This window comes from Centruroides sculpturatus, unplaced genomic scaffold (assembly GCF_000671375.1).
Source record: "Centruroides sculpturatus isolate CEXI.00-Female unplaced genomic scaffold, Cexi_2.0 scaffold244, whole genome shotgun sequence".
In the NCBI taxonomy this organism is placed as follows: Eukaryota; Metazoa; Arthropoda; class Arachnida; order Scorpiones; family Buthidae; genus Centruroides; species Centruroides sculpturatus.
The window spans coordinates 16,306-41,889 of record NW_019384450.1 but is presented as its reverse complement, the minus strand read 5'-3'; the positions used below and the strand labels follow the sequence as shown (position 1 = coordinate 41,889).

The window sequence follows — 25,584 nt, the reverse complement described above, 5'->3', positions numbered from 1 at the left end:
AAACATGGAATTGGTTGCTGTTTTCAATGATGTTATGTGGTTTAAATTATAATTCAAGTCGAGTTACATTGTATGATATAGTCGTGATTGTTATCGGTATCTTACACACTGTTTATTTTACCTTAACAGTGATGTTTACCATAATACACGATCTTACATTTGTGAAAATGTTGACACTGGCCTTTTATGAATTTTTCATACTTATCAATTTCGTATCAGTATTTCATTTTCATATGAAAAAGAACAAAGTTCGCAAACTGATTCAGAAGCTTCACAGACTCAAGGATTTTCGGTTGAAAGAAGGAATTCATCAGAAATGCATAAAAATTAAAGTTGTTACTATTTGGATATGCTTCATTGTTTACTGCATTTTAAGAACTCTCACCGCATCTTCTTTTCAGATTAGTGTTAGAACATTTCATTTTCAACTTAGTCGAATAACACAGATAATTTTATTAGTTTGCGATAATGCAATGATGTATGCATTCCACGTAATGCCCCTTCTTTTGTTATTTTTGTTTTTTATAGTTATTTGCGAAGAATTACAAAATAACTTAGAAGCTTTGTTGGATTTTATTAAAAGAGGGAAAGTTACTACTTCGCGCTTACAATCGACGTTAAAAATGCATACGTATATTTTAAGTATTGTTAAGAAAATGTCAAATGTTTACTCTCCAATATTATTTCTGTGGTGCGTTTATGTCGGAAGTAATCTAATATTTACTTCTCATTTAGTTTCAATGTGTCCGAAAACAATGAAAATAAGTCAGATAATCAGCCTTATTTTCTCATCTGTTATTCCTTTTATATATTTTATAAATATATGTGTGTCATCCTCTCGAGTGACAGATATTGCAAACGAAATAACGAAAGCGCTTTACATAGTTTCTTTATCCAACAATAACAACTTGATTCAAAGTTGTGCTTCTCATTTATTTCTTCACGCCAAGTGTGTAGAAGATTTACCAAAATTTACGGCCTGTGAAATGTTTATTGTTAATAAATCACTAATTTTGACAATCGGAAGTGTGTATGTAACATACGTAATTATTCTGCATCAAATGGATTAAAAGAGAATGAAATCGAGTAGTGATAAACTATCAATTTGTTGTAAGGATTATTGTTTTAAAATATGACACTGATCTTCTCGAAAACAATGCTGTGTTAAAGGAGAAAGCATAATAAAAAAATTGAACAGATCAAAATAATTTATAGCGTAAAACGTCTGAATTGAAAAAAATAAAAATTACAAATAAGCATAAAGAACCAAAGAGCTGAGTAGGAAACTGTATTACAATCTTTTGTGACATGCTATGTAAGGAAAATTAAAAGAATTAACTTTTATACGAGTAACGATGGATAAGCTGTATGTTGCAAAGTAATCATATTTTTGGTTACTGATTTTAATTGTCTGTGCGCCATCTTTATGTCTTTTCACAATGTTATTCAACAAAGAACAACGAGTCGTGAGTGCTGACGTGATCGTTAGGCATTTTCTACATGTTTCCCATTGTATCTGATAATTCTAGTAAATTCTGTAACTATTGTAACAAATATCTCTCAAAACTAATATCTAAATTCTCAAGTATTTTTATTGTATTGTTTCTGTAACTTTTAAATATTTTTATGGAAAAGTGCAAAGATGTAAAGAGTTCCTTCTATGTAAAAAATTTCCAACCATAAAACGTGATTGGTTATTTTCCTTTTGAATACAATAGGTTATTCACTGTTTTGTTCATCATTTAATCTTTTTCTATTTGATTACAATTTCTAACACTGAATGTATAACTAAACATGAAATAAATACAAATGAAAAACAAAACTCAGTCTTTACTTTCCGTATTGCTGAAGGTTTCATTACTTATTTTAAATACTGTTTTAACGAAAACACAAAGTTTCCGAATTAAAAAATTTTTTTAGATTGTTACGAATAAAATTTAAGGTGCATTTTTTGTACATCGAACAATAAACAAATATTTTTAATTTAAATTTGCATCTTATAGTAAATATATAAATTTTAATTAGTTTAATTTATTATAAATCCATAAATTAATTAATTTTATAATTTAAATTTAAAAAATACTAATTACAATAGAAATTTGCGTGTCATTTGAAAATCGCCATCTCCATCGATTTTCATTAAACAAATTCCTGTTCGATAAAACACAATGTATGCTAGAAACATTGAATTCTATCAATAGAAAAATACGTTCTTACAAAATTGCAATTTCTTACATATGTGAGATTTGAATAGCCCCCGGGTCTAAATTAATAATTTAAAAATAATGTCAAAATTTAGTTATAAAATATTCTTTCCTTTTGGTGGAAAAATAACGTTTTCTAGCGTGGGAAAACAGCTAGGAGAGTCACTAACTTCCACCGAAATTAGAACATCCTCTGTTTTTCCCCTACCTGCTAAAAATCTCGCTTCGATGGGAACTGTTTACCTTTCATTTCTTCCCCCTTCCCATCCGTTCACGTAGACAAAGCCTCGACTGATAATTGGTCGTAAATCAGAAGATATCGGCGAAGTTTAGCCGAATTCAGGGAGTTCATCGGCAGTCCTGGAAGAGTCAGGACTCCACACATTCGCTCTCTAAGGCCATCGCCCTTGGGAGTTCGTCAGAAAATCTCATAGAGGAGAGACGTCTCCCATATTGGCTGCACACCGCCCTTAAGAGTTCGTTTGTAGATCGGAGAGTGACAGGACTCCACACAGATATGCCAGAAGACCAACGCCTCGTCATCCCTTAACAAGTTACTACTAAGTTATCAATGAAGTACCTTCACGAATAAGAAGACGACACTGCCAATTAAACTGGTCGTATGTTTAAGACTGAATTGTGAGCTTTCTCTCTTAAATGTATAGATTGAGAATACTACTCTCTCTCGACTCAGTTATAAGAATAGATTTCCTACTGTCGCGATTGATTTGATTATTCGTTCTTTGATTGACTGTTTTGAATTAATTGATTATTTCTTATCCTGATTTAATATTGTTTATTTGTTTATTAAATTCAATATACCTTGTTAAGAGATTTCTCTGTATTATTATTTCTTGAATCAGATCTACGGCATAAATTTCACGCGTGTTTATCCGCGTTACGCAAGTAGATAAACTGGTGTCGGAACCCAGACATAAGGAAGAAGGTGAATTCGCCATCACCAACTTCCGCTCTAAATTCTAACGTAACTATAAGACCATCCGCCACTCGATTTCCTATTAAATAGGAAAGCCATTCTTGTAGACGACCGAGACTGGTCTCACCGACTAGTTGCTCGTAAGTGATATAGGATCAACCTTATACCCTTGGCTACTCTCACACATACAATATTATCTCAGTATATAAAATCAAGTTTATTTTTCTACAAAAAATGTTTATTTTATTGCCAAATCAACTAATATAAGAAGTTATCGAGATGTTGTAAGCTTTAGGTTACTGCATTTTATTAGCTATTAAAAAACTTTAGTTGACATTTATTATACGATGTACAAGGTCTGTTCAAAAAGTATCGGACCTTTTTTTTTCCGCGTAAACCAATGATGCGAGAGAGGCCTCCTTCGGTGGAGTTGTGGAGGGGACAGTCATGCACAGCCCTGAATTTTTTCCCGCCTGCAGGAAGCGTCAGTCGTTGGCAATCGGCGTATGAGTGAGGTCATGTAGTGCGCTCTCGTCGGATTTCACTAAGCTGGAAAATGACTGAACAACGTGAGCAGCGATATTACATCAAATTTTGCCAAAAACCTTGGCGATACCCGAGTGTAAACCATTCGCAAGATTCAGCAGGCTTTCGGGGACGATCCTCGAGGCCAAAAAAGCGCGGCAGGTCCGCAGCAATATCAAAGGTCATGTTGACAGTTTTTTCGACTCTCGTGGGGTGGTGTGTCGTGAGTACGCACCACAAGGCCAAACCATCGCAAAGGAGTACTACCAGCAGGTCCTTCGTCGTCTTTCCGATACAGTGTGACGCAAACGACCGGATCTGTGGTCGATCAAAACTTGGCAGCTCCATCGTGGTAACTCATCCGCCCATTCTGCGCATCTGATTCGGGCTTTCGTCGCCAAACACAATACTCCTGTGGTTCGTCACGCTCCGTACTCTCTCCACATGGCTCCGTGTGACCTTTGGCTATTTCTCAAGCTGAAAATGCCGCTAAAAGGAACCCAAATTTAGTCGAGAGAACACATCATGCGAAATGCTACGGACCAGCTGATAACCATTCCAAAAGATGCGTTCCAGCAGTGTTTCCAGCAATGGCAGGAGTGCTGGGAGAAGTGTATACATTACCAAGGAGACTATTTTGAATGGGATTAGGGTTTTGTACTTCAAAGTCAATAAATTTATTTTTGCTGACCAAAGGTCCGATACTTTTTGAACAGACCTTGTAATGCAACTTTCTTTGTTGCAATGAGTTAGCTGCCATAATCCGAGAAACATGTAAGAAGTGAGTACAGTAAAAACAGCTTAGGCGATTACCTGCATTCGACGGGCACCTGTCAAAACGGGCAAAACTTTCTGGCACGGAATAGTTTATCCATAGAGTCTTCGTATAAGTTACCTGTATTAAACCACCACCTGCGTAACGCGACCGCGGGCATTGATTTTTGGTCCGAAACAACATACAACACCTTCAATAAGCGACCACTTTCGCGAATGTATCTGGTCTAAACTATTGTTCGAACCCATCTCAACAACGCTTCCCTCTTCTAATATAATAAATTAGTTTAAACTCTCGTTCGAACCCATCCCGGGCACTTCTCCCACCCTCGAAATTAAGTGCAGGTGTTAATAAATTAGCAAGAAATGAAATTCATTTCAGTTTGTTGGAAAATGTCCGAAAAACGAAAGAAATGCAAAGTGCTGTTGTTAGAAGATCGTGTTAAAATTATTAAAGAAAATGAAAATGGTTTACCACAAAGGCAATTAGTGGCGAAGTTTAACTGAGAAAACGAAATTTATTTTACCGTACAACTACAGTATTTTCTTTAGGGGTATAAAATATTGTACACAATACAATTAATCGGCTGATCTCATCGTTTGATAAAATTTATTTAATTTGAAGTTGATATACAGTACATGTGCGATAAATAGTTTCTGTATCAACCTACCTTATTTCCACGATATTTTTAGAAAAATAATAACCAAGTAATTTTCGCACGCAAAGTATTCAAAAAACAATAAACGCATTAATGCAAAAATCAGTTTTACAGGCAACCTTCCTTTTTCGAATGTAATGAAATTGTATTATGAGAAAAAATAATAAAATCGTTTTATTATTAATTATTTATTTTTCTTATTCTTACAGTATTTTTAAACTTAAAATAAGATTAAACTAACGAATAAAAAAATCAAAGTGATGTAGAAATACGACGCGCTTGTATATCGATTACGTAATACACGTAACTGAAGAGCGAACGAAAACAACCGAGTAGAATTAATTAAGTCGGAAAGAAAAGTGTGCATTGTAATCGAGAAAATGCGACTATTGTATTAATCTTTAAAATATTGGTATTACAGTAAATCCGTCTTATAAAATCGCGACGACTCCTGTAAATGGAGTTAAAGTATCCGAAAAGAATAAAATACAATACCAATATAGCCCTATCGTTGAAAAAATTCGCTTATTTTTGCTCGTTTCGAGCAGAGCCGGCCCTACCATAGGGCGAAAGGAGCAGCCGCTCCAGACGTTAAGTCCTAGGGGGCGCCTCAGTGGTAAAGAAAATTAAAGGGTATAAATTTTGAGCAACCAAAGGCAGTGGCGTAGCGAGGGGGTGTATCAAGCACCATGCGCCACTCGCAGAGGGGCGCCGAAATCGTCTCCAAAATAAACTATATGTGTTTCTGGAGAGGGGCGCCAATAAAGTGTCGTGCCCCGAGCGCCAGTTATGTTCGCTACGCTACTGACCAAGGGGGCGCCATAATAGGATCTCGCTCCATCCTAAAACTTGCCTTAGGCCGGCACTGGTCTAGAGTTTTGCTTAGAAGAAATGGCTAAAGAGTGCGCAAAATACGCACGGAAATACGTTATTACAGGACTACGTGTATTGGACGACCATCTGTGTAAAAGACCACTTTTTGAAGGAACCGTGAATGATCTCTTTAGAGAGGTTTTACTGTATTCGACTGAAAAAATTTAAAGATGTAAAACTGAAAGAATAAAGTAAATGTAAAATTTTTAATGCAATTTTCGTTGAAAAATGTTTAAAAGTAATTTTTTTTGGTTACATAATCGAACAAAATTTTTTACTCACATAAATTTGATAGTTTTTCACACAAATTATCATGTATTTATTTTTAGTTAATACTATCAAATTAGTTTATCAAAGCAGTTTTTCAGCGAACTTATTTGAAATAATTTGATCAAAAATCTTTCTGTTGTCTACGCTTTGTACATAATATTATGCACTTATGTAGTAATCAATTCACAAATAATTTAAAAATTTTTTCTATAAATAATTTCTAAATAACTGTTTTATCACAAAACGTTTCTACTAATGTTTTCCTAGTTATTTTCTTTAAACATTTATATGTCTAAAACGTTTCTTTATAATGAAAATAAAGACGAAATCTGCTCAAAAGTTTTTGAAAAAATTTATTTTTTACTGGTTACCCCACACATGAAAGAAAGAATAAGAAATCCCCGCATTAGTAAAACATTAAGAGAAAAAATGTGCAACATCCTAGGAATAGAAATGCCCGAAGATGCACCATCAGTAAATTCAGCCACATCGACAAGGCCAGGAAAATGTTCTCTTTGTACACAGAAAAAGAATCGAAGAGATAATCACCTATGTACAAAGTGTAAGAAAAGTGTTCGTGGTGAACACAAGTAAGTGATTTGTCCGTCATGCATATGACTAAATAAATAAAAATAACAGCATTATTTCTTAAAAAATACAATTTAACAAACATTTATGTTTTAGAATGCAAATTACTTTTTACAAATTAGATTTTATTAAAATCAAAAGAGGCAAGTAATCTCAGTCCAACTTCCTGCAGACTTCATTTTCTCTTTTTTCGTTCCCTTCATTACTTATCGTGGCATAAGTAGCGCGTTACAGCTCTTTCCCGTCGCTTTACTTAGTTATCAAACATAACAATTATTGGATTAATAGACTTTGCATTTCAATGGTGTAAAATGGATATATATATATATGTCTATAATTTAACATTCTATAATTAATTATAAAATTTACTACGATAACGCTATCTGTTAAAATAAATTTATATAAATACGATCAGAATATATATATAAAATGCATTTACTAAAATTATTAATTAGAAAATAAAATTCCAGTAGTAGAAAACACTGCATAATGCCTTACACGTTGGTGTTATATGTTTGGTGCATACATTAAAGTTTGCAAGATTACGTATGCACGAAACGCTAGTTGCTATAAAGAAACTACTTTTGCCTGTAAAGAAACAACTTTTTTGCCAACGAAACTAATTTAGAGAAGAAAATATGTTTATAGAAAGTGTCTTCAATTCTACACAAGTGTTAGCCTATTGTTAACACTATAAAAGTTTGCATTTAGCGTCTCTAGTTTAACAGCATTCGCGATACTTCCTAGAGCAGCCTTATCTACTATTTTTGTAGAAATCTATCTTATTCATAAATCGTTAAAATTTTCAGAAAAAAAATGAATATAAAGCAATTTATAATAATAAATCACACACACCTGAATTTTTTGCCGAGTTATTTTTGTTTATTCCAAACGTTTTCGGCCAATTCGTATAGGCCATCTTCAGGTTTTAATAGTTTTCGTTGTAATGGAATCATTCGTTCGAAATTCGTTTGAATTTGAACTTATTACAACTTTTATGTATAATAAATAAATTAAACTAAATATATGATAAAATGTAATCTAAAAATCGCGTTTCAATTTAACAATAAAAATAAAAGAAAAATTATAACTTTGAGTTTGAAATACTAAAAACTCCAGAACAAGAAAATGTTTATGGATTATTAAAACCCATATTTTTCTCAATTTTATATTTCCAAGCCGTTGGTAATGCTTTTGCATCTTTTGCATTTAGGCATCTGTCCCTCATCTTACTTCTGTAAATCTCTATTTTCTCCATTTCCATTGCGATGGAAGGTGAGTGTCCCGTCCTAACAATCTTGGCTTCATCCCATTTGACTACTGATCCGTCTGCCTGTGCCATACTTGCTAATATCGTACTATTCAGTTTTTTATTTATACTATATTTGTGCTCCTTTAGTCCTTTAGTCCTTTAATCCAAATGGGATGAAGCCAAGATTGTTAGGACGGGACACTCACCTTCCATCGCAATGGAAATGGAGAAAATAGAGATTTACAGAAGTAAGATGAGGGACAGATGCCTAAATGCAAAAGATGCAAAAGCATTACCAACGGCTTGGAAATATAAAATTGAGAAAAATATGGGTTTTAATAATCCATAAACATTTTCTTGGTCTGGAGTTTTTAGTATTTCAAACTCAAAGTTATAATTTTTCTTTTATTTTTATTGTTAAATTGAAACGCTATTTTTAGATTACATTTTATCATATATTTAGTTTAATTTATTTATTATACATAAAAGTTGTAATAAGTTCAAATTCAAACGAATTTCGAACGAATGATTCCATTACAACGAAAACTATTAAAACCTGAAGATGGCCTATACGAATTGGCCGAAAACGTTTGGAATAAACAAAAATAACTCGGCAAAAAATTCAGGTGTGTGTGATTTATTATTATAAATAGATAGCATTGCTGAGAAGGTAGATAGATTAAAGCAATTTATGAATAGTATAAAATACACCGATTTAAAGTATATTCCACTAATTGTATTTGTTAATGTGTTTGATTAAAAGTTTACTTGACGTAAAGGAAATCAAAAAAGTGTTTATTCATTCGAGTATCACGAATACCGTGAAAATGGTAAGCTAAAGTAATCTAATTAAAAATGGTTATAGCTTCAATGTTTTTTATATTAAACTACGTAATTAATTCATAATCATAGGAATTCTTTTCCTTTAATGAAAGGAACTTCATTTTGTCATAGAAGAAAACTTTCTAATCTTATTTTAATTGTTATAGTATCACCACGGTGGTAGTGCGGAGCAGTTAGACCGAAACGCACACTCTGGTTTCACACATGGCGATAGACAGAAGTCAAAGAATACAAATATAATGATTGTCAGAAATGATAGTTTTTACTTTGAATAGCCGATTTTATTTAAATGTCATACTAATTTTAATACTTATTTTTTTACTAATTTTACGAGTTTTTCGATTTTTCCTAATTTCGTTGAAACTGAGCCAAAACTGCTTTTATTCTACTTCTAATTAATATACAGTTTTTATTCATAAAGTAAATTTTTTAACAAAAGTAGTATAATATGATTATTCATTTACATCTTAGATGCTGCTACACTAGAAAACAATTGTTTATTCAATACTTATGTTCAATTATTACACTAATAAAGTCAGAATTTTTTGAATAAAAACGTTCGTTTTTGCTGTCGCGTATTACAGTAAAGTCTTTATATGCGAATACTGAAATTTGGTATTAATTTCTTTTTGGTATTTATAATATTAACAAATATTAAATCAAAAATGATAATTATCTACGTTAAAGTAAATTTAGTTACTAACAAATAAACATGATTGTTAAAATTGACTCACGAAATAAAGTGCTGCACAAAGCTCTTCTTTATAATTATTTGACGACAAATTGTTTGTCAGGAAATAATATCGATTGGATCTTCAAACGACAGGTTCTGTCCAAAATACCAAAGACTATTATTAATTACGCAGATGAATTACAATTTAAAAAACTATAAACTGGAGGTAAAATATTTTGAAAATCTAAAAAAGATGAACCATAATTTCAGAATTTTTTTTATATAAGAAATAAAATTATTACAGTTTTTAGTAGAAACACATTTTGTTGATGTATGGGAAAAACGTTCTAACTAAATAAAAGATTCAACTAGCCCAGTGTTGAGAAAAACGTCACTTCATTGTGCCAGTACACAATAAGAAACACATTTTCTTTTTTACTCTAAACATTATTACAAGAGCCCATCATTTCCGAATTTACACATATTTAGTTAGATCTGATTTGACACTTCCGTGACCCAAAATATGTATAGGAACTAAACTGCGCTTTGTGTATTCGAATCTATTTAGCAGAACACGTGATCACAAACTTCCTCGTTACGATCGTCAAAAAATTTTCGTTGTGAATAATCCATACATATAAAAAGTGAAGGAAGCAAAGCGAAACGAACCGATTTAAAGTAGAACTTCATTCTATTTTATGATATTTTTTAGTAGTACAAAAAGGAGTTACGTACGATATATGTTGTAAATACATACAAATTGTATGTATTTAAAACATATTATGAATTTTATAACGAAAGGTTCGTAACGATATAAGCCAAACAGACTAACAAACGGTATCTTACTCGGTTAATCATATACTTGTCTTGCTCTTTGCTTCGTCTCATCTGCTGTGAGTAACAAAACTTTTCGTTCTATCTAATTTTTTGCTACGCATTTTAAACATTTTTGACTTAATGAAAAAACTGCGTATCCAGAAAAACTACAAACACGAATCGTTAACAAATGCTGATTTTCGTATTACCGATATTAATTCTAATAAAACTTGTTAATCTGCATTTTGCATTTGTTTCACGCTCACATCACTAAAATACTAAAGTCCTCGTAGTTTAAATAGAAATTATTATACATAATTTTCAGACAATTTAAAAATTGTCTAAATTATTGTTTTTTTCAAAAAATAATACAAGTCTATTATTACGAAATAATATTTCAAAGGCTTACTCTATTTACTTGTCTATTTACTACTACTCTATCTATATATATAATCGAGAATGGTTGATAGTAATAATAATAATAATAAGCCCAGATCTCAAACAGTTAAAAGTTCAAAGTTTAAACATGGTACACAGTTAGGAAACGTCACGAAAACGCATACTAAGAAGGGATTTCTCGAAATTCCACCGGGGAAAGAAAGACATGATTAAGGTTACGACAATGAAAGTGTTAAGTAACAATGAAAGTATCAACATTAAAAGTGTTAACAAAAACCGACGTGCATGATTTACAGGCGCAAATGCAGTTTTTCGTTCTCGCAAAAATCAAACATCTTTTAACCCATCGGAAAATTCGTAAATCAGTTTAGAAACAGGAAGACCTAATTCTTTCATTCCTTGAAATCGGGTAAGATTGATTATAACGTAATAATATTAAACTTTGCTATCGTTACTTTTATCGTTACAATGTCGGGCCTATCGGCTAGTTTACTAATAATAAAAAGCACCACACTTACCGAACCACGATGGAAAGAAAATGCGTAAAATTATGTTTATTATTCGATATTTATTTATTTGTTCTTTATTAAGATGTTTATCTAGTGTATGTTAAAGTGGAAACGTGCCAATAGTATTTTTTTATAAACCTTGTTTACATTTCAAAATTTCCTATTCATATAATATCTTTATTATTAAAACTAAACGAACTAATTATTAATTACTCAATTAAGGTATTTAAAAACTCTTATTCTGACTATTCTAAAAAAATATGCAAGCAAGAAACGTACGAAAAAACGTTTCTTGTGTAATTATTTACAGGAGATATTTTTGAATGAAGTCCAATGGATCGTTTCACGACTTGTCAGCTGATTTCCATAAAATTCTTTTTATGCATTTTCATACATAAAAAGAATTCTGCTTCTAATGAATACTAAAACTACTCGAATAATTTAATAATTGAAAATAAACTAATATCGAAAATGAATTTAAACCGTAATTATTAATTTCAATAACTTTAAAATGTTAAAAATAGTTATTTATATTCAATAGTGAATTAATGGAGTATTTATTCGCCAGTGTTTTTATGGTTACTATAATAAAGATATAATGCTACTGTTCAGTATTAGTTACACTAATTAATTCTCGATTGTTCGAAATTCTCTAATGTAGAAAATTAATTTGGAAGTTTTGTTTTAATTTTTTTGTAAAACATTGAGTTTACGATTATTATATATAAATATCCGATATTTCAAATTAATTGCTTTAAACTCGCATTTTTTTTATAGACTAAGAAACCAGTTTCTGTTTACAATAAACTTTTAATGTAAAATTTTCCTTACTTTTTTATTTTTTATACTGTTTAAATTTTAAATTATTAATTACGATAATGTTTAATTCTTAATTCAATGGAAATTACTATTTTTATTTCTGACAACGTTGATTATTATAAAATTTGTTAAATATACAGTTTAGATAAATATATTTAAATAAAGACCTCGCTTATCCTTTGAATCTCATTTGCACTTTACTACAGTATATCTGCTTTTTTAATCATTCGACAATTACTGATTACGTAATAATAATATAAATAAATCTCAAAGTAAATACAATATAAATTTTATTATAAACAGAAAATAATTTAAGTTTAGCATCAGGAAATAATAGTCAAAAAGCTCACTGAATTTACTCGCTTTTTATATTTACTTGCGTGATGCTTACCAAACCAAAGTAAAAATTAAATTCGTAGAATTTTGTTTAACCGTCGATTGTTCGGTAGTGCAACATCACATATTTTACTTTTCCTCTTTTTTCTTACTTTTGTAGCAAATATTTGATTTTTAAACACTGTAGTAAACATGTGTTTAATTATAAACACATTAATAAATTACTAAAAACTTTATTAATATTTTAAAATACTATATTTTTTTTCGAAAAAATTATATATATATTTTTTTAATTTACAAATTCAGACAGCATAAGAAATAAAAAAGTAAAGAAAATACTACATAAAAATTCATTGAAAACGGAAAATAATTATTTAATCTGCAAAAAATGCGAGTTTAGAGTAATTAATTTAAAATATCGAAAATTTATAAATTATAATTATAACTCAATGTTATTTAGGAAATTTAAATAATCAGATCTATTTTATTCATAATACAGTAGAACCTCGAAAACTCGGCCTAATGTGGACCGAAGGGTGGCCGAGTTTGTGAAAATGCCGGGTTATCGGGAATGGGGTTAAAAAAAGATAAGTATGCGTGTTTCCTTAGAAAATACTGTACTGTACTTGTATGTATTGTTTGCTTGAGAATACAACAGAGAATAAACTGCCCAAATACCCTTAAACAAAGGAAAAGTACAGTACGTACTTTATGAAGGCATACCCTTTACTACATGAAAATGTGCCTTTACTTTATGAGCCATTGCTACATGAAAATGAAAATTAATGAATACACTGTGTACAGTAATTTACCTGATAAGACAGACTTCAGAAAAATACTTTATGAGAGCTTTTATACTTTTATAAAGCTGTCTATAATGAAAATAAATTAACTAAGGCTTTTTTTGCCCTGCCAGGATGTGGCCGAGTTATCCGTAGTGCCGGGTTATCGAGAGCCGAGTTTTCGAGGTTCTACTGTACAAGTAATATACACAAATTTCTAATTTCGTTACATTACGAAAAATTTTAATTAATTAAATATTTATATTTTTATATAAAATAAAAGATCGTGTTCTCCCGTGTTTGCGTGCATTACTTCCTTCTCGGTAAAACAAGAATTCAGTAATTACAATAAATACTGTCAACCTTGAAAATAAACAATTAAAAGAATATGACGTAAAATTCTATTTGGAAGAAAATATATATTTATAAATATTAATATCGGTTATAGTAATTTTGACCGAATTTAAGTATATAATTAAATATGGGTTTTTTATAGTGTTTAAAAATTAAGTATTCGTTACAGTACTAACGAAGATGAATTAATGTATAGGAAAGTAAACAGTAATATAACTTTTTTTCTTGACTGGCATATGGTTAAAATATTTGATACATTATAATAAGTATTAGAAGTAAAGTTGAAAATACATTAAATCTAGTTTATAGAAAACAGCTGACAAGTGGAAAGACAATAGATTTGAATTTTTTTAAAAAACAACTCCTCTAAACAATTAAATAGTAAAACAAGTAAAACCTCTCTATGGTGACCACCCACAGTTCATTCAAAAGATGGTCTATTAGACAAGTGATCGTCCAATACAGGTAGTGCTGTAATACCGTATTTCTGTACGTATTTTGCGCACTTTTTAGCTATTTCTACTAAGCAAAACTCCAGGTGAGAAAAAATAAGCGCATTTTTTCTACGATAGGTCTATATTGTTATTGTATTTCATCCTTATTGGATAACTCGATTTAGAGGAGTTGTCGCCATTTTGTAAGACAAATTTAATACCAATATGTTAAAGATTAATAAAATAACACACTTTTTTCCGACTTAATTAGACTCAGTTGTTTCGTTCGCTTTTCACTTACGTATATTACTTCATCGATATACAAGGGCGTCGTATCTCTACATCACTCTGGTTTTAGTATTCGTTAATCTTATTTTAGTAAAAATTTTCTGACAATAACATTCTCAACTGTTGACGCGTTACATGTGCCGTTAGCATTCACAACGCGATTTACAACTTGATAAATTGTCCTTAAGATTGTTGACCTACTGCCACAGTTCTATTGGTGTCTCAGTTGTCGATGCTGGCTATTAATTGACTTGAAGAGAGTTTCAAAGTTCACTGTTAAGGTTGTCGACATGCAGTAGTTGACCTTGGAGTAACGTAGACTTCTTGTTGGTGGAGCTGTCTCTGTTGAATTGCCCTTGTTGAATCTGGGACTTGCATTGTTGAAAAGTTACAAAGTTCAACAGACACTAAGTTCCAAGTTGTAGAATCGAATGAAGCAAAAATCTGCAAAACTGAATGCTCTCTCTCTCTCTCTCTCTCTCTCAAAAATTGTGTTTTTTTTCATAGCTAGATTTTTTCTATGCCTATTTAAAGCATGCAGGATTTCTAATATTACTACCTACTAAATACTTGATTTGCGGCAAGACATTTTTCCTCTAAATGACCTACTCTAATTCTAGGAGGTGTTGTCGTTGGGTGAATCTAGGAATTCTCCGTGAATGAGGATGGGTGATTTCGTCGTTAAGAAGGGGAGATATCAGTAATTGCTTCTGGTCTTATCATTGTATCTGTTACGAACATTCTCGGTCTGTCAATCAAGAAAATAATAATGAACACGGCTCGAATTCATCTTGCAAGGATGTTCAAGCTGGTTCGAAACGTTGAATTCTGATGTTCGACTTCACTTTAATTTACTTCTTAGATGTGTCTAAATCCGGCTTTTCTTGCGACTCCAAGTTGAAAGGTTGCTCTGAATGAGGTTCGGTTTTCCCTGTTTCTACGTTGATTCTTTTGACTTTTGTTTTGACATTATTTCGGACAATTCAGATCTCCTGGGACTGTTCTGTGGGATGAGTAGATCGTATGATGTGGAGGATATTTGCATTTTTTTCTGTCTGGTCACCTGTTGTCTTTCTTCTACTACCTGTTTTTTTTTTTTTTTTTTGTTCTTCCTTGAACAAAAATGACTTACTTTACCATTTGGTAAATTAATTCGCTCGTTGTCTCGATCGATAATGAGGCCTTCTTCCTTTATTGCATCTCGTCCTATAATCTCTTCACAAGGAGCGGTGATTTTCGCTCGGACGATTCTGCACGACCTGGAGAACTTGTGTCCTTTAAACTTGAAAATAGGGACAGTCATACCAATGGTTGGAATAGATTTTCAATTGAGATCTCCTCTCTTCCTTCGTTTTCCATATTTTACCAGGGCCTTCCCTTTTAATTTATTTGCAACCTCATTTGACAATACTGTGTCCTTGAACTCTGGATCTATTCGAAATTTGACTGGAACGTTATTCACATAACCCAGGATAATGAGGTGTCTCTTCGTTTTACTTCTAGTTGTTTATATGATGCCTTTTCATTTTTCCTTTTCTTCTAATGAGGGATCTGGCTCGTCGTTATCTATCTGTTGAATCTGCATTGGTGGCCTATTTCATCTTACACAAGGGTAGGAAATCGGAAAATAATCGTTTTTTTTTTATATAGCTGGTCTTTCCTAGGTAAGGAGGACTTGCCCAATAATTCAGCTACTCGAGATCGAAGTTTCTCAATAGCGGCTCTTAATGTTTCCAATCCCCTGCTGACTTTCCTGTATGAGGTTTGACTTCTCTAATGGATCTGATTTTAAAACTTGGCTGTGCCATCAAAGTTTCTGTATGTTCTTCACATAATTATAGCAACCTTTAAATCTTTGTCAAACGTAGCAGATTCACGTGACATGACAAGTTGTCTGATTTGAAGATGTACGCCATTCAGAAACTGAGCTTTCAATTTTTTGTTTAATTCTTTATCCTGTATGTGCTTAATAATTGCGGTCTCCGCTGCATCTGTTCCCTCTTGCCTTATCTCAATTTCGGTAGCGATGTCTTGTAATCATGCTGCGTATGTCTGTACATCTTCCTCCGGCTTTGTACACATGCATAAGATTTATGAACTTGAAGGTTAAAAGGACTTTTTCAAAACGCACTAGCATAACACGCTGAAATTCCTCAAAATCCTCAACGTCCTTAATCCGTCTATCCTTTCTGCCGAATTCTCTTGCTATCCCCGTAAGTCTTGGCTTTGCTGCTGCTAATATTTGCGCTTTTGTCTATCCTGGCAATTTTGCTACATCTACCTACGAGTCAAAATCTCACTGATGCAGGGACCTTCTGCTTGTCCTGAGAACGCAGACAGTAAAGGAACTAAACTACCTAATCCTCGTAAAGTTGCGCGAGGATTTTCGCCTTCCATTTCTATGCAACTATATACTAGAATTTTCTATGTAGTGTAATCTTGGGCTCTCTAGGCCTCACAAAATGGGATCCGTAAAACCTGTCTATTGCGAACAAAACCTGCGTTCAGCGGACACTGCCTAAAACGGACTAACTAATTAAATGCTTGGATGTTGGTTTCATCCCACTCCTGGCAACAATGTGAGATTGGCAGTGGGCCATGGGTAAATTCCCAAATGATCACTCAATCTGCATGGGCCAGTAAGGCCCAATCTCGGGGTCGATGGATAACTAGGAGGGCAAATCGAGTGGGGAGTTCGTAGGTAAGTCGGCAGGTACCGTTTAGACAGGAGACAGGTTAACAAAATAACAAAGCATTTATTGAATAACTAAACCAAACATACAGGAATACTAAGGTTAAATGCAGTTATATTAAAATATTTACAGAAATTGGGGACGAATTTCAGAACTATGTCGCTGCCCTAATTTCTAGTTCAAGAGTGAGCTCTTTGACAAAATCTAAATCTTCTAAATACCTCTCAGTGTAATGGAGAGTTGGCACAACTGTCAATATGGAAGAGGTAGGAGTCCTCGGTATCTTCTATCTGATTTCTTCTCCCTGTAGCTAGATCGGGTTGACTGTATGGAGGTTCGGGAGTAGAGGTGGCACGATCATCAAGTATAACTTCCTATGACGAATCGCCCTGAACTTCCGTTGTAATGCCCTTTTATAGCCTTGTCCTGAGAAAGCGAACACGTGATTGACGATGTTGACAATAATAGTGCATTCTTCACACCTAAGTGTAAACTTTCCCATCTAATTGTTATTAAATCGGTGATATCCGATCGAGTTCAAATTCTTCGGGTTTTTTCCCAGCTTATTTACAATTAAGAGAAAATTTAGATATTTAAAAAACCCGTAAAATTCCTTGCAGTCACACAGATATTTTCATTTGTTAATGATTCGTATTTATAGTTTTTGTTAATGCTTAGTTTCTTCATTCAGTCTGAAAGTTTTAAATGCGTAGCTAAAAATTACTAGGAAAAACGAAAAGTTAGTATATTTGCACGAGATCACACCAGGAAAGGAGAAAAATCTGTATAGGTTTAATTGAGGAAGATACCGTTTCTCAGTGTTAAATGCCTATATCGTCACAAAACTTTCCTTACGAATTGTCTGTATTTAGACTATTTACAACGACAATTTTGTTACGATAGTAATGAGGTATTTCGTTATCGCGTGCTCTGCTAAGTTGACTCGAATGCACAAAGCAAACTTTTTTTCTTGTACCTATTTCAAGTCACGGAAGTTTCATCTCATATCTAATTAAACAATGCTTAATATTTACACGTAGAGTACATTTTTAACGTCGATTGCAAACGTGAAACAGAAAATTTGGCCTTTTCTGAAAAAAGCCAGCAAAGCGTTCAAAGCAGTTTTTAATTCATCACAAAGAACTGAAAAGAATACACACAACTACATAATTAACATTAGGTAAAATCCGTAATTCATTGCTGTATCAATGGTGAATATAATAATCGCCATAATTTTATTAAGTTGAAATACAAATGTTATAAAATAATCTCAGCTAAAGATGCTTCAACTGAGTAACAAAATGCAGTAAAAAAGAAGCATATCCAAATAATTATAATTTTAATCTTTAAACATTTTTGATTAAATGTTTTTTCTCTAAGAGATTAATCGAGATTTACAAGATTCTGAAAACAAATTTTCGAACTTTACTCTTTTTTGCATGAAAATGAATTACCGACAAAAATAGGTTATTTACAAAACTTTAAAAAACGCGAATATCAAAACAGTTGCAGGTGTGTAATTTTCGGTAATGTGAATAATGTTTAATAACGTGACCTAAATGTTGTATAAGAAGCCAATAACAACCATAATTATATCGTATAAGTGAAATTACTTGCAATATAATTTAATCCACAAATTATTAATAGATTCCACGTACTTCGATAAACTTATATGTGATTTAATCTCACAATTAGATACGCATTAATTACCGAGGAAACATTCATCTTTATAAATTGAAATTCGTTTATAATTTCCATAGAAACAATTTTTTATAAACTGCTTTTCAAAAGATGTTATACCGTTCACAATTACTGTATTTTTGTTTATCGATAAATTTTTCTTAAATTAGAACTTCTGGTTACGCTAAAAATCATCGTAGCTGTAATTTTTTAATGCACACGCCAATTTTCTGATGCAAACTATTTAAAAATGTTAATAACAATTTTAATTACCTTTCACAAAAAATTAATCCGTTCCCGATGTTTGGACTTATACCGAATNAAAGAATACACACAACTACATAATTAACATTAGGTAAAATCCGTAATTCATTGCTGTATCAATGGTGAATATAATAATCGCCATAATTTTATTAAGTTGAAATACAAATGTTATAAAATAATCTCAGCTAAAGATGCATCAACTGAGTAACAAAATGCAGTAAAAAAGAAGCATATCCAAATAATTATAATTTTAATCTTTAAACATTTTTGATTAAATGTTTTTTCTCTAAGAGATTAATCGAGATTTACAAGATTCTGAAAACAAATTTTCGAACTTTACTCTTTTTTGCATGAAAATGAATTACCGACAAAAATAGGTTATTTACAAAACTTTAAAAAACGCGAATATCAAAACAGTTGCAGGTGTGTAATTTTCGGTAATGTGAATAATGTTTAATAACGTGACCTAAATGTTGTATAAGAAGCCAATAACAACCATAATTATATCGTATAAGTGAAATTACTTGCAATATAATTTAATCCACAAATTATTAATAGATTCCACGTACTTCGATAAACTTATATGTGATTTAATCTCACAATTAGATACGCATTAATTACCGAGGAAACATTCATCTTTATAAATTGAAATTCGTTTATAATTTCCATAGAAACAATTTTTTAAAAACTGCTTTTCAAAAGATGTTATACCGTTCACAATTACTGTATTTTTGTTTATCGATAAATTTTTCTTAAATTAGAACTTCTGGTTACGCTAAAAATCATCGTAGCTGTAATTTTTTAATGCACACGCCAATTTTCTGATGCAAACTATTTAAAAATGTTAATAACAATTTTAATTACCTTTCACAAAAAATTAATCCGTTCCCGATGTTTGGACTTATACCGAATCGGACGTATACCAAACCAACCTTTCCCATAAGAAGTAATGTAAAAATGATTAATCCGTTCTCGTGTAAAAAATGGCTGGCTTTGAACACCTCCTTTCCTGGCTAGTTCCTGCTTGATCTTTCGTGAGATCAGCATGTATCTTTTTAGCTTTCTCGCAAATAATTGCTTCCAATACGTTGTCTCCAACACTGTTTTTCAATTATCTAAAGCAAAAGCAATTTTTCGACATGATCTAATGTCTTCGATCTCTGTTTAGAAATTGATTTAACCCCTTTCGCAACGTTAGCAGATTTAATAATGTCTTCATTTTTCGCGATTGTCCATATCGTTGTTTTCCAAATACGGTAAACAACAGTTAAAATCTCGAACACGCGTGCCATCTTCGCATTTCTCAACAATCTCTTTCATCAATTCCATTGTAATTCTAGTCATTTTTTTAGTTTTCTGTCGCTTTTCATTTGCCTTTTTGCGATTCGTGATTAATAAAAATAATAAGATTTTACTTACGAATTAAAATCAGAAGAAATTAAACAAAGTTATAAACCGTTGCACCGCGAACGTCTAGTCTGGTCTAGTACACCGATAGTGCTACTTGTTCATTGATGGCGCGTATAATTGAATTATGTCGTATACCGAACAAAAGTCGTATACCGAGCAAAATTTGTTTCGTCCAAACAGGACGTATTCCGAATTGGACGTATTCTAAAGCAGACGTATACCGAGTTTCCACTGTATTCTAAATTTATATCTAAAAAATGACTAAATGAAATAAACCACATTTACAAAAACATAGCAGATTAACTTTTCTATCAATACATTCAGGTAAAAATCGTTTTTAAAAAGCATCGAGAACACATAGGTTTGGAGAGAAATGATTGAGAGTACACCATAAGCAGTCGAATGCGGTTTCTTATTTCTAGTTTTTGCTATAATGTAAAATCTTATAAAATTTAACAGACAAATTTATGTATTATCTGCTAATGTTAAAGTAAATAAATATTTATAAAGTTTTATTTATGATGCACTCGTAGTGAATAATAAAGTACAAAGCATTAGACTATTTTAGTTCTTTCTTGAATCAATGTCAGATATATTTAATTACTATCGTATTGTTTCATCTATAACACGAAATATAGTCCGCGAGACATCTTTAAATTTAACGATATAAACTAATAAACTATACTATATAATTTAACATTTATTAATAATTATAAGACTGAAAACATATTAAGAGGACAGTTGTGAGTTTAACAGCCGATGTTAAAAATAAAATGAAAGTTCCGATTATATTTAATTACTAATTTTTTAAAGATTAATTACAGTCATGTATAATAGTAATTGAACTGATTAAAGTTTAACGCGATAAGACGAACTATCTCACTGAAAACAGCAACTTTATCTTATCACTGCATGCAATTACACTCTTTTAGTTTTATTATTCGCTAGAATTGAAACGTTACATCTCGCTGTGTTAAATTTTATAATTTAAAACATCAAAAAAAGTTTACACTTAGAAGTAAGTAATTGAATTGTTTATTCATTAAATGTATCAGCCATTTAGGCTATTTTATTCGGGTAAATAATGATACAAAATACAACCGCTATCTGAATGAGTTAAGGCTCTTGTATCCAAAATATAGCAAGCACTTCGACGTCGTTTAATTCGAAATTGAAAATTTGAACATTTTAAATATATTATTTGAATTATTTATTTAATATATAACATAAAAATGTAATTAATTAAATGAAAACCTTCTTTTAGTTTTCAGTTTATTAAAAATTCCGCTTTCCTTTTTGCTGTCGACAAAGTTAATTTTGGCGAAAGGATTAAGATATGGCCTCTAAGAAAAAGAGAAAAAGCAAAAAGTAAGTATCCATTCAGTGTTAATAATTAATATACTTTGTTTATTAAATAAGAGTGCGATTAATAATTTTTTAATTTAAATATCGATCTCTTCTTTTTCTACCCAGTGCTTGTGATATGAGACACATACAAAAGTATGTTGCAAGAAAGGTTATTGTGAAGCCCAATATTTCCTTCACCCAAATTTTTGCTGTTATATATATTTTCGTCAATTGTCATAAAACTTATCTCTATAATTAAAATTTTAATCAATTTATTTTAACCTTGTAGCTAATAATGTATATATATATATTTTTTTTATAATAAGTTGGAAATTTTATTGTGTTTTTAACTCTATATGTATTTTATCTCCCTTTATTGTTTTGTATGGTTGTGCAACGAGCAACTGTTAACTGCCAGATAAGACGGTCTTTGCACCCACATCTTGAAGGTGTGTCTAAACGCGAGACCGGGATTTTTTTATGTTTATCAACCAACGTTGTAACGGAATTTCGCTTATATTTTCGATTTTAGGACAAGATTTCTAAATATTTTGTAATACTGGTTAAAATAATTCAAAGAAACAAATTAGAATAAAAAATGAGTAATCTATCTGTTATAAATCTCACAATATGCTATGGAAAAGAAGAAGAAAATAATCGTCTTTTTCCTTTTTTTCAAACGTAAGATTAGAGATGCTACACTATCTATATCACGTAAACTCATGTAATTCTTAATGTACAAAAAGGAAGGAAAACCACTAGATAAGCAATCACACTTATCACAAATTATCTCAACTTCCAAAATTCGAGACAAAATAATGTTTGGTCAAAACGAAAAATAAAATAAGAGGAAATGACGAAAAGCAAAGACTCAATGAAAGATATAGAGAAAGTCTTAGTCAGGAAAATGTATGAAAAAAAGAAGACAAAACAGTGAAGAAGAAAAAAGGAAGAGAAAGCGAAAGTGAGAAAGTGAAGGAAAATTAGAGAAAAACAGAAAGCAGACAAAAGAGATGAAAAAGAAAAAAATCAAAGCAACATCTAGAAGAGAAGAACACTCTACTTGGTATTTTGAAAGTCGCATACCCACTTGGTACTTCTCGTTTTACAAATACAAATAGGTTAACTTCCTATAACCGATTTTGTACTTATTCACTCTATTATTCTAAATTAAGTTCAAGAATTGAGTTTCGTTTTTCCATAAAATGTTTTCCCTTTGTTCTTAAAGTAGTTAACTTGACTTTGCATTTATATTCCTGAGAAGCTTATTCTTGGACTTCGGAATGACTCTTACTTTCGCGCCTTAAGTATCTGCCTGTTTTCTTTTTTTCTGTCTAAATCAGATGTGTGTCCGAAAACAAACCTGGTTTCAGGGACCTACTCTAAATTCTCGGAATCCAATTTTTGACTACTCCCAAACACTCGCATTTAGACAACTATTTACGAGTTTTCTGTGAAAATATATTATATAGCGATTTGCGAACTGAGGAGTAATTTAATTCATTTCCTAACCTTATAATAACTATACTTGTAGATAAAACTAACTTTATAACTAAAAAAATTGATCTTGGAGTGTTCAGAATTAAGACTACGTATAGAAACAGTGTGAACAAAGCTCGCGATTGAAATAAGATTGGATATTGATGATTTTTATTATGACAATCGGTTTAAGTCGTTTATATTGATCCAGATTACCAGAGAGATTACTAGTAGTTAAAATGTGGAAAACAAAATAATAGTTTAATATACTATATATAATTACTATTACATAAAAAAGTACAATGTAGAAAAATTATAACTGTTTTAATTAATTTTCTACATTACAGTTTCTCAACAATTTTTCTTTCTTGGTCTTTTTTTTTGGCTTAATACTTTTCTGTGGTCCTCATAACAGTAGCTCGAAAAAAATTAAAAATTTACGTTAACAATCCATTACATAAATATTACAAGAGAAATTTTTAATTACAATAATTATAATATATAATGGTAAGTTATATAACTTCCAACCTTCAAATTTAAGATGCTAGCACATACAATATTATTATATATACAGTAGAGCGTCGATTATCCGAAAGTCAATTACCAGAAACGTCAATTATTCCAAAGAATTACAGTCAGTAAAATTTAAAGTTTCGCCAATGNCGAAATCAGTTGTGACGTTTTATTTAAAATACTTTTTATATAATTTTTAAAAAATGGCAAACAACTTAATCTTAAGCGTAGGAATTAGTTTAATAAATATTTGTAAATAGAATTAAAAAGTAGAATCTTCATTAGGCGTGACATAACCTAATATACTCAGCATATAACACACGACATCCTTTATATATCTCCATTTCTCGAACTACTAAATTTTAATAGTATAAATTCCCTAGTACAGAAGCCTTTCTGCAACATTTAAGAAATTTTGGATTAAAGGTGCAAGAAATATAAAACTTTAAATTAGGTGATTACAATCGTAGTATTGAACACAGATATATTGACATCGATACATACAGAAAAAATTGAATTTCTTGCATAATGTAAAAATCTTAAGAAAAAGTTTTTTCAGCACTCGTAACACTTTTCTTTTGTTATATATTACAGATTTGAGAAAGTAATAGTGCTTTTGTAACGTAGATAATCCAGTTTAGACATTATTAGACAGTTTTCAATGAAGTCGTTTTCGTAATTACATTCATCAGATGTATGAAAAGCAATCTTCGTTTTCTATTTTATTTTATAGTGTAATTTTTCGTATTATCTACAAAATAACTTATTAATTTTTCTTGCAAAATTCATCAGCACCCGTTAATGCAATTTTGTATCAGGTGGAGGATATTGAGCAAGGACCTAGTAACAGTGAACCTAGTAAAAAGCAAAGGTAAATAAACGATCAAGTGTCAGCAATGTGGTGAGAAGAATTCTTCATGTTTTTAATGTAAAGTGTCAGATCCTATAACAGAAGGCTGACACTTGATCGTTTTTAACACTAGTAAAAAGCATTTATTATTTAACGACTATAAAAATCATATTTATATTAATAATATCTCAAAAGTTCAGCAAATTTTTTGCAAAATAATAATTTATCAAGAAACACGCGCCCGCCGTTCGATGAGCTGCTCTAGGACGAAAACAAGCTTAAGTAAATGCGTTCTCAAACGGTGCACACTCGGTAAGTAAACCTACAATTTATTGTTTATAGCATAGTTTATATCGATTTTTTTTCGAAAAATTATACGTGTTTTGAAAATGTTGAGTAAAATTAGTCTATAATCGATTAATTTTATGGAAGAAAACATTTCAAACAGCTGTAGTCTTTAGACTGCACACGTGCTGGGCTGAAATTGGCTAATGTATTTAAGTGATTTCTAGAACACGAAATTTATATAAAACGTAATGTATCTATCGTGTTATAGGGAGTATACAGTAGATTATAATTTAGGTAATTCCAGCAAACTGAATGTACGTAGAAATTATTTGATATATAAAAATTCAATTGATAACTATAAGTGAGATTCATGGCGTTGTATAATTAAGAAAGATGTAAACATAATTACCAAGTTTTGTAGAGATTCACTAAGTGATACGTTAAAATTTAAGAAAAGCAGCTTAAAAATTTTTAATTAAACTTTATTTTTTCCTTACGAAGTACATTAAAAATTGTTAGTAAAACCTTCGGTCATTTATGAAAATGTATTGATATTTATGTTAACAGCATGGCTAATACGTATGATAATGCAATGTTATATTTAATTTTCTTTTTTATTTGTCTTATATCTTCGAATATATGACTTATAGAACAAATCAGTAAACAAATAAACATATGACAGATATATAAGAAAGGTGAAATTTAACACATCAAATGATGTATCA

General features: G+C 31.1%; 1 long non-coding RNA gene across 1 annotated transcript; it reads left to right on the top strand.

Annotated features, from left to right (window-relative positions):
• The first annotated feature begins 21,314 nt into the window (after positions 1 to 21,314).
• On the top strand, positions 21,315 to 22,010 carry LOC111620532. The gene is made up of 3 exons (XR_002755929.1): positions 21,315 to 21,400; positions 21,647 to 21,750; positions 21,856 to 22,010. It is a non-coding gene; the product is annotated as an uncharacterized LOC111620532 (long non-coding RNA).
• The last annotated feature ends 3,574 nt before the right edge of the window (positions 22,011 to 25,584 follow it).